The sequence below is a fragment of the Vidua macroura genome, chromosome 1, assembly GCF_024509145.1.
Source record: "Vidua macroura isolate BioBank_ID:100142 chromosome 1, ASM2450914v1, whole genome shotgun sequence".
In the NCBI taxonomy this organism is placed as follows: domain Eukaryota; kingdom Metazoa; phylum Chordata; class Aves; order Passeriformes; family Viduidae; genus Vidua; species Vidua macroura.
This window is the reverse complement of record NC_071571.1, coordinates 89,519,712-89,534,005: the sequence shown is the minus strand read 5'-3', so window position 1 is coordinate 89,534,005 and position 14,294 is coordinate 89,519,712. Positions and strand designations below refer to the sequence as shown.

General features: G+C 41.0%; 1 protein-coding gene across 8 annotated transcripts in view; it reads right to left on the bottom strand.

Moving 5' to 3' along the window:
• The window catches only part of LOC128803471 (poly(rC)-binding protein 3-like), a 501,238-nt gene extending 490,398 nt beyond the window's left edge, over positions 1 to 10,840 (bottom strand). For 3 of the 8 annotated variants that reach the window (XM_053970555.1, XM_053970495.1, XM_053970487.1), the window contains exon 1: positions 10,517 to 10,837. The gene's annotated coding sequence lies outside the window, so the exon portion shown is untranslated. Of the gene's footprint in view, positions 1 to 10,516 lie in introns of all 8 variants that reach the window. The other 5 variants (XM_053970565.1, XM_053970540.1, XM_053970572.1 and 2 more) reach the window with 4 other exon arrangements.
• Positions 10,841 to 14,294: the final 3,454 nt, after the last annotated feature.

Here is a 14,294-nt window from a genome sequence, read left to right as displayed (position 1 = left end):
ACCAGAAGGTGTGCTCTGAATCAAAAGTTAGTAATTTCTGGCTTCCCAAATGAAGTACTTATCAGTAACAGAGTGCCAAAGCTACATGAAATCCAATGCATTCTTGATTAATAGTATTAGATAGTCCAATATTAAAATAACTTTGCTTAGAGCATAATGGCTATCACCTATTTGAAAGACTAATGCTTAGAATAATGCATCTGTGTAAATGTTAAGAACTCAACTCTCACCAACTGAAATTTAATCCAAAGGGGAAACAGGGTGTTTTTTCAAACTATAAACAAAGATTCTTTCTGTTTTACTTGGACTATTTATAGTGAGAAACCAGAACCAAGCCAAATGAAAATGAGTCTGCAAAAAACCCCGTGGAGCGCTGCGCACTGGAAGATCAAACCTCCCAAAAGAGAAAGGTGGGTAAGGATCTTGACATATCATTTACACTCTGAAGGTCAATAGTAAAATCTGGTTTAAGGTTAGTCATCCATAAATGGGGAGCATGACCAGAATCCTACTGTGCCTAACTCTACACCATCATCTATCCTCCACAAGAACTTAGGAGTCATCACTATAGCTGGCCTCTGTCCAGCAAGAACTTTGCTTTTTAAGTCTAGCAGTGAGCAGGATTGCTCCACACTCTGAGTCAGTAAACATCTTACATTGAAGCTCAAGTACAACAGCTCAAGTAGTCCAAAAACAAAATAATAAAAGCAGGCCATGAACATATTTAAGGGGAAAAGAAACTAGAAAACTGGAACAGCCTCCAAATGGAGTATGGGAAGTAAAAATCTCCCTAAATAGTTGTAAGAAGGAGTTTGATCAGTACATGAAAGGAATTGTATGACATCTTGGCTGCAAAAGCAAGGGACTGAACTGCATAACCCAGAAGAATCAGTCATATCTTCTTATAAGCATGCAATTCTATATAGGTATGTTTAAAGGGAGAAAATAGAGTTTTAAAAAAATGTTATGAAAAGGCACCAGAACCCATAGAACACGATCAAAGCAAAATCTAAGATAATCACCTAGTGCTTATGATTTCTTAGACTTTCAAAATATTTTATTTAAGTAAGTTAGCTAAAATTTTTAAAAACACATCTTTTATTCCAGTCTAGACAGCATGACATCATCTGCCTGCATCTTATTTCTCACAGGGCTGGGTAAACTGCTTTTCTCCAACCCTCTCTTCTAAAGAATGGAATCCATAATGTGGTTTAGCATGTGTCTGTGTATTTCTGCATAATCTAATGTCCCCATTTAATATTTTAAAACAAATCATTAAAAAGATAATCAGTAAGACCTAGAAGCTTTATATTTCATTCATTACAAAACATATTCTAATCTTTTCCTCCTTTTCTCTGAAGGCATTTGATTCTGAATTTACTTTTATCCTTCTATATAGTTTCTTCTTATTGCAGGAAAAACTTGAATCATGCATTACCATTTAAAAGTAAGCATAACACATTCTGTACATGTATGGCACATTGCAGGTGCAGCTCTGAGATAAACAGGGCAGAAAAATGTTTTGTTTGGGAGCCGTAAACACTGGGTTAATAAAAAGTCAGTATGGAATATGCTGGTGGCCTCTGATGGAGATGCACATTAAGGATGTGAGATGGAGGCCTGAAGCTTTCAGCAGGACTACTGAGCACTGGACTCTGTCATTCATGACACAAGGAGTTGAAATAAGCCCCAGGTCACAGGCTCAGCCAGGGTCATGAGGGACAGGGTAGCTGCTTGTGAGGAGCAGGAAAAATGCCCTGCTTGATCATGTAATTAAAAACTGCATCAGCAGGTGTGCCCATGAATTAATACAAAGACAACATAAATATTCTCTCTTTGTGACTTGTAAATGCTTTATTTTGCCTCTTAGATGTTTTTAACATCTTTTTTCCTCTGCATGCAGCCATTTTAACTGCTCAATCTAAGTACTGTCCCAGGTGGCTTCTCCCTTCCATTGTGTTAGCACTCCATGTCTTCCTAGCCAGACTCTCTTCTAAATAATTTATAACTCACAATCTCACCAGGACTCTCAGACCAAGAGCACAGATCCATCGTCAGCCTAAGTCAATTTTATTCTGCCTTTTCCTATGCCTCCCCTCCACTGTGCCTTGAGGCAGCTGCAGTGTTAATATGAGCAGTTAGTCAGATGGATCAAGGACCTGACTGGGCTAAATTTTTATTCTTTTATATTACCAGTTGCAGCACACTATTCAGAGGAAAGAAGGAGGATTGTTCAGAACTCCCTCTACAGAAACAGTTGGAATTTAGACCAACTTAAGCTGATTTTGAAACAATACTTTAAACTGACAGTGTACAGCTCCCTTTCAGCCTGCAATTTCACCTTCTAACATTAGTTGTGCTTTCTTCCAATCCAGCTTCAAATCTCTGATATTTGTTATGTGCCTTTTATCTCACATTCTGTTAAATCTTATTAATCCCATCCCAGAGCAATGCTTTTCCCTCTTCCAGCCTCTCTTAAAGACTCCCTCACACGTACTTTTTTTAAAATTTTTGCTTCTGCAGGTACTTTGTTATCCTTTTGTTGAATCATTTCTTTGGTTCCATATATTCTACTATCCCTGATTCTGCCTCACATTGCTTATACCTCTAGGCTGCACTTGTATGTGTCACACACAAGCAGAATCTGCATGAGAGTGCAAATTTAGAAGTTGTTTTTAAGATTTCAGCCTTGAAGATCAAGCGTGAGTTTGCCTTTGCAATACGTACTGGAAAGATCTCACAGGAGTGAAGGATCTGATATTATCCATATGGCACTGCAGATTTCACCTTCAAACTTGAAAGAATCAAAATCCTCCTCTTCCCAGATTCTTCCATATTGCCAGGCAGGAGAATTCTGCCAATCCCAAATGCTAACACAGGCACCTATCCCTACTCAAAATGCAGTTTTAAAACTAAGCTGGTGGCTAGGAACAGTCACATTTAGAATTCTTTTCTGGTCTCTACCCCACATTACCACTGAAAACTAACTGTAAAAAAAGAGAAGGAAAATAAATTACCTTCACCTGGTCTTTTACTTTACTATTACTGCTGCTTAATATTTTGTCTGTGCACTACAAAACCCAAGGATGGGGTTGCTGAGATGACTAAGTAGTTGATGTCTGTGACACAGAAACATAGAATGGTTTGGGTCAGAAGGGACCTTTAAGATCATCTAGTTCTAATCCCTGTGCCATGGGCAGGGACACCTTTTAGTAGATGAGGTTGCTCAAAGACCCATCCAACCTGGCTTCAAACACTTCCAAGGGTGGGGCATCCACAACTTCTATGTATAACTCATTCCAGTGCCTCACCAGTGTCTCATCTCTGACATGTAAAGAGTAACCACTGAAGTATCCACCTGCTTCTAGAATTCATAAAATATTTTTATATTAGGTGAAAATCCAAATACGGACAAAATAATTTCTTGCACATAGATGGACAACCAGAAATATACAGCTAAAAGATTATATTTTTTATCATATAGAATTAATATATTTAAAATATTCCTATACTTAACATATGCTTTATTAAGACCTCAGATTTTAGAAAGAACTCTCAATTTATTTCATTCTGTGATGGAATCAAGCAGTGTTGTGTTGCAAAAATCAAATGAAAGTGCCAAGGATTTTTGGTTTAGTTATGCAGACTGCCTGAAACACGAGCCATCTCATATAAGATTCTCTGAAGTAATAATAATAGATACTTCACACCTTCCCTGTTGTCAGTGTTCTACCAGCCTGTTTGGAGTCTCTCGCTTAGGCAAGAAATCCTACTGAAGTCAAGAAATGATTTAACACGAATAGGAATTGCTGAATTTAGCCATAGCTCTGCTATCCCAGGTAGGAACAGCATCGCACAAACCCCACATTCAGTGCCACATTTGGAGCTGTTTTTAAGACCTGGAATGAGAACTCCCGAGACACTGACCATGCCTCTGTAATGGTTAAGTGAAAGCTAAGACTTAACTTTGAACTTCCATACTCTTATAGCCTAAGTTGTTCCCCATTCAATACTATAAGGCAAAATGTACAAACCTTTTCAAAAGGCACACAGATGCAACAGAACACACTCCTCCATTGATACCACAACAGGAGAAGGAACCATTCATATCCTTATTTAAACACAAGTATTTACACTTGCTAAGTTCTACCCTTCTGTTCCTGTTACAGCCTCAGCTGGGTTATACAAATTTGAAACCTGATCTGCTCTGAGGTGTGTCTGGAAGATGGCCATCACAGGGTTTGGAACAAGATGATCTTTAACATCCTTTTCAATCCCAAGTCATTCTATGGCTCTATGGTTCTATGATTCTACAAAATTTCATTAATTTCTGCACTGCTGATAAACACTCAGATTTTGTCCAGCAAGGAAGTCCAAAGAAGCTTGGAAGTACATCAAGTACATCATCATGGCCAGGTGCTTGTCTTCTCCTTCAGAAAGACAGGCTTTTTTGTTTATCCTGAAGGGTTTTAACCCCACCTCAGGATCCTATTTCCTTCCCAGTTCATGTTCCCTGCCTTTCACCACATTGTCTTTGAATATTGGTGTATTCAAGGTTACTGAGGCAGCCATCACGACCTAAAGATATTGCCTGAAACTGCTAAGGCTGGCTTGTAGATGTTTAATGAAATCACCAGGTGAAAGAATGGCAATGGTATGACTGGTAAGAGAACCATACAGTCATGGTGCTTTATTCTACTAAAGCTCAAAGAACTCTACCACCTTGATTTGCATAACATTTTCAAATTTTGATTGCAGATTAAATAATACTTATGGGAGCTCCAGAAGCCTCATGATAAAATATACTGTTGTACATAACGTGTCAATAGGTTTGAAACAGACTATGCCACTATATACATGTGCTGGTTTTAACTGGGGTTGAACTAATTTTCTTCACAGGAGCCAGTATGGGGTTGGGGTTTGGATTTTTCCTGGAAACAGTGTTGATAACACAGGAATATTTTCGTTACTGCTGATCAGTGCTTGCACAGTGTCAGGGCCTTTCCTGCTTCTCACCCCACCTCATCAGTGAGGAGGCTGGGGGTTCACAAGAAGCTGGGAGGGGACACAGCAGGGACAGCTGACCTGGAGTGATCCAAGAGATATTCCTTAGCATATGGCATCATGTGCAGCATATAGAGCTGGGGGGGAAAAGGAAGGGGAGGGATGTTCAGAATGATGGTGTTTGTCTTCCCAAGTCACAGTTAGAGCAGACAGAGCCAGGCTTTCCTGGGGATGACTGAACACCTACTTGCCCAGAGGAAGTGATGAAAGAATTCCTCATTTTGTTTTTCTTGTGTGCATGGCTTTTACTTTACCTGTTAAACTGTCTTTGGCTCAACCCATGAGTTTTTCCTTTTACTCTTTGAGTTCTCTGTCCCATCCTGCTGGTGGGGCAGTGAGCAAGTGGCTGTATGGGGCTTAGTTGCCATCTAGGTTTAAACCACAACAACATGTCACTTACATTAATGAAATTTTATATTAACTACTATTAATCTCATCAGACTTCCGGGGTTGGCCCTAAAACCTTTCTATAAAACTAACTACTTTTTAAAATGCACACAAAAGAGCCTGTCAAAATTATTAAAAATAAATCCTTCTACAACTATTTTTCAGTAAACCAAGAGCCAAATTGTAATCAAGAAATGTATAGTCCGAGCCATTCACACCTCAAAAGGCCAAATGAATGAACTAATTATGCATTTTTTCTGTCATTTACAGAAGACAAGCATTGTGCTTCCTTGGATTAAGTGTTCACAGCATCTAAATATATCTAATGCATAGATGACAAAGTCAGATGTTGCAAGATCCATAATCAAAATTATTGGATTCATACTCCTTGTTAAAAGCCTTGCCGGCTAGCAGGAATCAATAGTGCATTATGTATATTGCCCTATAAACAAAATTTAAGTTTTGTCACTGATACAGTGGCAGTGCTGGAACAGGTAACCATCTACCAGCATGGAGTTGCAGCAGTGGATTGAGTAGGAGGAACTGCCTCACCTCACTTTAACCTGTAATTACTTAGGCTGCTCCCAGCAGATTCTTTGGGACATGAGTGATCACTGGGACTTACAGTAAAACTCATTCTGAAAAACCCATTTCCTTTGATTTACGTTTAAAAATGTGTCTCTCCTCATGAGACATGAAATATCATATTTATATCGTGTCTCTCCTCATGAGACATGAAATATCATGTTTATATCAAGCAAATTCTGAATATTTTAGCTCTGATGCCACAGCTCTTCTTGCATTTGATTGGAACTGATGGAGCTGTTACACTGTGTTGTCCAAAGTTAACAATTTTCCCTTTCCTACAAACACTTTCTGCACGCAAAACAACCTCCAGCCTATGCTGGCAAGTAGAGTATAATAGCTGGATGCAAATCCAGGGAAAACTGGAGTAAGTAAAAACATACCGCAAAGAAACACTGTAGCTGGAGACCCCTCTCCAGAATTACTTTTCACTTGACCTCCTACAAACAGTTGTCATCAGAGAGCTGTGTTAGCACTCGGACCGTATTTAAGTCTTCCCTATCTAATAAAGGGAAAACCAAGCAGACTGATGAAGGCAAACCATAAGACAGAGGAGTTTATACTGTTAAGGGTGAGGCAGTACTTTGTTCTCTTAGCCCTGAACAACTCAGACACTGCAGCACCAGATCATTAGACTCCCTGCTTTCCAGAGAGCCACCCTCTTCCTTTCCCTGCCATGCCTGAGCACTTGTTACCTCTGACACTCATCCACATGCACCAAGACTGGGAAGGGAACTGCTAGTAGATCTGTTCAGCATCTGGCTCTTCAGAGTAACCATTTCCCAGGAGGAAAATACTAATTTTCTTTTATGCATAAGCAAGTACAACAGAAGAAAAATACCTATTTTATTTTAAAGACTGTATGCCAGCAGACAAAATGCAAATAGTCATCTTTGCTTAAGATAACATCATTCAGCAAAACACCTTAAAATTACAAATATACACTCGGATGGAAACACATACACATATAGCACCATTTTAAACTAGTAAAGAAAGAGGCATCTACAGAGAAAAATGGATGAATATTTTCAGATCCTACTGATTTTTAATGTATATCGTAGTTGCATTCCGCGTGGATACAGACAAAACCACTGCACCCCAGCCCCAAAATTACAAGGCAGCCCTGTGATAGTTCTCATTTACTTTGTTAAACATCTAAGAAGATCCATCATCAATACAGTTTCCTAGATAAGTATACCCAAATGAAACAGCAACTTTGCCCTGCAACAAAATGTCACTGAACCTGATGGGTAGTTGTAATTTAGGACAAGACAAAATACACATGTTCTTCTTTTGTGGAACCACCACATCCACAGAATAAAAACTCCTTTGACTAAGCATGTTAGACTGACATTGCAGAATAACTAGGTGCAATAATACAAGAAAACAATTTCAGTTGGTTAGCAGTAGAGAGAGATCCCACCTTACTTTCATAGCAATAAGGTCCACAAAGTAGGAGTGACTTCTGAACACTCCATTACTTTGTTTATAGAAGTTCACAGCTTTAAAAGACTCGTTTCAAAAACAAAACAAACAAACAAAATAGGCTTTAGAAGTGAATAAATCCAAAGTTTGATGCCATATCCAAGTCTCAAAATATAAGTTAAAGAGATGTTTAATCTAGGTTAGTACATTACAGAATAAGCTAAGTGTTGGTGTGCTGTCACTCATGCCAGTGGGAACAACCCCCAGATCAAACTCAGCATTAACCTTACTTCAACACTGTCATACCCAGCTGAAAGCACTCCTGTCTTTCAGTTGTCATAAAAAAACCCCAAACACATGACTTGCTCTTTTTGTGTGCAAACATTCCATATTTTTTTTTTTTTTTTTTTTACCAACAGCTAAGCAACCAACTAAAGGTTCCTAGTGTGTAGATTTTGAAGTGAGTACTGCTTTTCTAGAAACAGGTAAAGGACACTGGGAGAATTCTCTCTAAAAGCACATGAGAACAATGTTAAGAGTTTTCCATTTCCTGATATATTTTTAGTGTCGCTGTGGTAAAAGACAATAACTACCTGTAAACATACAATATGCACCCAAAATAAAATCTAAACAAAATGAGATCTGCTGTCAATAGCATCCTTTGGAAATATCCTAAATCCTGACATGGTGAGATAAAAAATCATGAAGAGTGCTGATCACAGGTAACTCCTGGTGACTTCAGTAGGAGTAGTGGATATTTCAGCCTTCTGTGGATTAAAACGAGGTGGCACGATTTTTATCTACAGAACAAGAACTGTTCTGTGCTACATGTGATTTTAACAGCAAACTCTATCAGATCAGAAAAATTGTATCACACTGCAGTGCTTACCAAGAAAATATGTTTAGCCAGCAGTCAGGGTTCAGCAGAACCGCAGATGACAAGCTAACATACATCATCCATATTTATTTATCTAAACTGCCAGTGCACTGTGCTCGTTTTCCATCCCTTTTTCTTACCCTGCATCCCTTCAAGAATGATGTACACAGCACATCAGGTGTCTCTCCCCTCACAGCTATCAAGCATTAGGAATGTCACATCTCACTCAAAGCACACTTCCCACTTTCACAATCAGCCAGCCACAGCAGAAAAAAAAATCCAAGGCAAACTTGTGTAAAATATTTTAATTTAGGCTAACAAGAAATGATGAAATGTCTCTTGATAGCACAAGACTACTTCCATGACTGCTCATTTTTACTGAGTGTTATCTATGCAGCATGTGGAAAGACAGGGTATTTTGGAATTGCATTAACTAGACAGGAAACATTAATGTTCCTGTATCCATGAAGGCCTCCAAACTCTGATTACAACAACCATTTTAGCTAATTTGTAAACTTCTAGCTACAAAAATGTTTCAACCTGTTAGAAAATCAAGCATACCAAGTGCTCTTTCATGTACTTTGTATTAACTAGATTTTATAAGTAAATTCAAGTCTTACAGCCAGACAAGTGTTAATACTTTTGAGCTAATATCTGAAACTGTGTACCATTGTGAAGCCAGTTTTCCTTACAAGTTCTTAAGCAAAATCACCGCTTGTTTTGAAACAAACAAGAGAGATGTGAAAAATCCATAGAAAAGAGCTAGAGGCTGTTATTTTGCTTCATATTAAGTGACACTTTGCAAATGGCACCCTGCAAGTTATGCCTTAACACCTTGTTAAAATGCAACTAAAATCTATATTACTCCGCTTCACACACATAGGTAAAATACATAATTGAAGGCACACTAAAAGACTTGGGGGAAATCCATGAAACATATAAATTACTTGATTGCCCCTGAATAATAAATTGTTCCCCAGCAGATTTATAATAGACTGTTTTACTGTAAAAACACATTTCTGCCATCAATAGGCACAGTTTTCTGAAGAATGAAAAACAATCTAAAACAACTTTGGAATTGGGACGTAAGCCGGACTCCAGCTGGCTGACCAAACTGATAATGTTTGATAATATCTCTTTTTCTCACTGAACACTAATATGTGACAGCAAACGATCCATTTACTCTGGATCACAACTGTATTCTCCCCACTCATCTCTGGAATAACACTGTCTAGGGCTGCTGGAGGAACAGAAATGCTACCCTTTCACATTAGCTGTAAAGTTTCCCTTTTCTGCACTCCTCTACTGAGAAGCCAGGCGAGGAATGGGAGCCATCACCTTGAAGGTGCCAGTAATGATCTATGCAAAGATGTTCTGGAGCACAAGGGACTGAACTCGGTGGAGAGCTCTGTAGCTTTCCTGCATCCCTGACCAGTTTCTCCCTCAGCAGCCTCTGCTGTGCTCCTTGCTCTGTGCACAGGGACTGTTTGGTAGCTTTAACACTCATCATCCCAGGAACACGAAATACAAATGCACTTTGCACACGCACCCACACACTCGCTCACTCTCAAGACACACGTGCACACACACAGAGCTCCCTTGGCACTACATGCAATTCATTCCAAGTCCCCTGTGTATTGCTTCAAAACAGAAACCAAGCATACACACAGGAAAGAAAAAAAAAAACAACCAACCAACCAAACAAAAAAAAAGAACACCCACCACCAAATCCCAACCAAACATCCCACCAAAATATTAAAAAAAACAAAATAAATAAACGACACAGCAAGGAGGAGGGAATGAGGAAGGGAGTGGGGGGTAGGACGAAGGAAAAAGGAGAAGCTTGGGGTTTTTTCCTGCTGTTGCTGAGGCTCCCAAGCATGCAGCGCTAAGGAAGAGTAGTTCCCCACTTTCATCAGCTAGCTACATCCTTGGGATAAAAGGGAGCAGTCCGGAATGATGCTGAAGCTGCAGAAGGCAAAATAAGGCTTTGCCTGACTCCCCATGAAATTCTCTCCTCCACATCCCCTCCTCCCTAAAACCTTCACTAAATGGGGAAAAAAAAACCAAACAAACAAAAAAAAAAAGAAACCGAAATACCAAAAAAATCAACCAAAAAAAACCAAAAAAACAAAAAACAACACACAAGGAAAAAAGTGATGAAAAGACACAACTCACCTTAACAAGGGGTGTTGGATGGGGTCAGAGAGGAGGAAGGGTATAAAAAGATCTATTTTTAGCAGAGGTTGTGATAGTATTGAAACACACAGACACAGGGTTTGGAAGCAGGGAGAAGAGTATAAAAAAATGAGGGGAAGAGAAATTATCAAGAACGTGTAAGTCAGTCTGGCAGGAGAGAGGAGAACCCCCAAGAAAAAAAAAAAAAAAAAGGAAAAATAAATTTTAAAAAAACCCCAAAAAACAACCACCAAATGCCGAGAGGATAAGGAGGGAGAGCGTGGCGGTGCCGGGGTTGTGTTTTGTTTCTCTTCGCTGGGGGCGGGCGGAGGCGGCGGGGCGGGGGTGTGGGGGGTGTTCGCGCTTTCGGCGAGGGGCCCCTCGCTGCCTCCCCGCGGGGCTGCCGCGGCCCGAGCCTGCTCCCGGCGGCTCCCGGCGGCTCCGGGCGGTCGCTCCTCGCCCGGCTCCGGCGGCTGCGGCGGGCGCGGCGCTCCCGCGGCTCGCTGGGGCTCTGCAGCCGCGTTCACGCCGCCGCCGCCGCTCCTCGGCCACCCCCGCGCCCGCGCTCCCGCCGCCGCCGCCCGCGGGCGCCCCCCGCCGCCAGCGCTGCGGGCCGGGGCGCGGGCGGGCTCCGCGCCGGCCGGGACGGCGGCGGGGCGGGGGCTCTCCGCGGCCGTGCGCGCAGCCAGCCGCGCCGGCGCTGCCGCGGCCGCGGAGCCGAGCGGCTGCGCGGGGGGAAGTGCCCGTGAGGGGCCGGGGGAACCGCGGTGCCTGTGCGGCACCCGGGCTCGCCCTCCGGGCTGCGGTGCCCCGCTCCTGCGGCCGCGCGTCCCACGGCAGCCGGCGGGGAAAGGGAGCTCAGGGCTGGGAAGCGAAAGTTGGGCGTGCTGAAAGGCGGCCGGCGTTTTGGCAGCTGAACGCTGCTTATCAGCGGCACATCAACGTCGCTCGGTGTCGGTGGGGAGAGCATCAGTAACAAGCCGGGAGGCTGGGAACTGCACTTATTCGTATCAAAAGTAGTAAAACCGCGTTCAGCCGTGCCTTTAACACAGAAGCGTGGCTCACAGAGAGTGGCGCCAGCAGGTGATTTTCCTTGCTGGTCCAAATGGAAGCCACTCGCGGCGTTCTGCTGATGAGGACCATCGGCGGGTCACATTTATCTCAAACAGCTGACGAAATCCAGAAAACATTTACGTGTTACTGAAGGAAGATTTTTACCCGACTTGGCGCCTTCAGGAGTACTTGGTGACTAAAAATAAATCCTGTTAAGGTTGCTTTTAAGCAGATAAATATAAAAAACTTTGGACACTTTTTTACATTTTCATTGCTTAGACCAAAAGAAGTAAAAAAGAAAAAAAAAAAAAAAGAAAAAATGGAGAATTTAAGTGCAGAGAAATGAATGAGCTTTTAAAAGTACTTTATTTCTATCTACAGCGCTATTAGGAACTGCAAGTAAATATGTCTGTTTATGACTTGTGATTTTGAATTGGCATTGTCCCATAAATGATGAGAGCAAATGCAGACCAAGCTGTTGGATCCATAACCTGCAAGTGATGTACAAGCTGTGCTGAAGCGCTACTGTTGCACTGAGATAAGCATATGTAGTAAATAGTAGAAGGATATGCTCCAGTATGCAAACTCTGTAAGTGTACATACTTACTCCATAAGTACATATAGTAAATAGATGTAGTAAATAGTAAAAGGGTGTGTTCCAGGATGTAAACTGATACTAAGAAAGATGCTTACTCACACTAGTGTTGGCTATTGGTAGCTGGCAGTAGATAAAGGTATCTGGAATGAGTGTTATGGAGGTACCGGGGTATGAAATGGTTGCTCCTAAGCACTGTCCTCGGTAGCCACGGAGAGGATGTGATGTGAACCAGCTGCCAGTGGGGGGTCTGCAGGCAGCCTTGATGAGCAGGTCATGGTGGCCAAATGGTCGGGAACCAAACCATCAGCAAGGGATGTGGAGGGCCTTATTTTATTTGTTGTTCAGCGTGGCTCTGGCCTCACAGGTGCCTTTGGAGCACTCCCACAGGGTCTCTCATGGATACAGTAGTTACCTCTGTGCTCTGGCTTATCACTCACTATCAGCTGAAGTAGAGGAGAAGGTAAAATATTTTGAACCCAAGCCTTGGTTAGAACCAGAACATCCTTGCTAAATTAAATAGAAAAAATACATCCTCGCAATGAAACAAAAAATTAATTATTCTTTATTTTAATTCTTTTTTTCCCTCCAGATAAAAGGTGCTTGCTCTGTGTTTACAGGAAGGAGGAACTGGAAGAATAAGGAACTTTCCAAATCTCTCATATGAAGTAGAAATAAAGTAAGAGCCAGTAGTTCCTTAAGTGAGCTTCTCACAGGAATCAGAGAAAGAAGATATTCTTATATCTTGTTGAAGGCTCAATTTCTTCCCATTTCTTCTCCAGTTTCTTCTTGAACCAAATTGTTCAGCAGTATAAAGGATGAACCCAAGAGTTTACAGGGTTTGGATCATGTCTCCCTTTTTTAAAAAACCAAGTATATACAGAATTATTCCTAGCCGCACTAAGGGGAGTAAAAGACATTGGAAATAAACTTTGTGCTACTTTGGGTCTTGATTCTGCAATAACTAAGTTGGGAAAACATTTTATACGTTAAAGTGAGGATAATGTTTTATACATTATGCTAGTAAATATTTTCTTTCATTTCAGTTCATTTTCAAGAAACTGTATCTCAGTTAGCATGTATTTACATGAACTCTCACTGGTTTTTAATATTCATGAATCATCTTGCACTGTTACAAAAGCATTAGTTTACTGTAAACCACAGGTCCATTCAGTATGCAGTGCGAGGCTCTGACCATTACCAGTTCCCTTAGCTGCTCTATGCCCAGCAATATCAGGGTAATACTTACTGTCAATTATAGCTCTGTGTCCCTATTGACTTTCCCAAATTGGTACAGAGCTATTATTTTTTATTCCAATTAAAAACAAAACCAAAACCAAAACCCCCTTTTGATGAATGGCTTTGTAGTTGAATGATGAAAAGCACACACACTGGTGGTGTTCAAGAGCACCCAAATATAAAATGTTCAAATGCCAGCATATCTTTGTAAAATGTACGTTTCAGTTTCCATGTCAGAGGATCTGCATATTTAATGTCTGATTTGCAAGCATACCTTGGCACTCAAGTCTTTTGCATGCTGGGAAACAGTTTTACAGATTAAACATACTTTTAAGTGGATGGAAATGATGACAAAGGTTAAAATTAGGGATTTTTTTATTATCTATAGAGCTCCTGTAGAAATTCATTTTTCCAGAAGATAGTATATCTGCATCAGAGATAATTTTCTAAATTGCTCAAATAACTCAAAGGTAGTCAGAAAGGTTATTGAGAGAACAAGATAGAACATCTAAATGACACAAACAAAATCCTTCTTCACAGGTCATTATATTGCTTCAGGGTGTCACTGTTGCTGCAAACAGTTACTGCCAGGGAGCTTTCCTCTAGTTTTCGTTCATGCTGTCCAGAGGAAGACAGACTTTCTGTTTTGTTCATTATGAAACACACAAATCTTGTATGTGGACAGAGCAAAGCAGAGAGATAAAAACTTCAGCTTGGGTACTGGTTTTGATGTCCTTATACTGCTGAGAGGTATGAACCAGGCCACCATGACCCCTTGTCAGTCGGTAGTACCCATTAGTAGAAATTTGATCTTCTGCAGGGTAGACCCAGCCACAAAGCACCGTGCCTCCATTCAACCTGTTGTAGATATCTGCATATCTCCACTGCTGT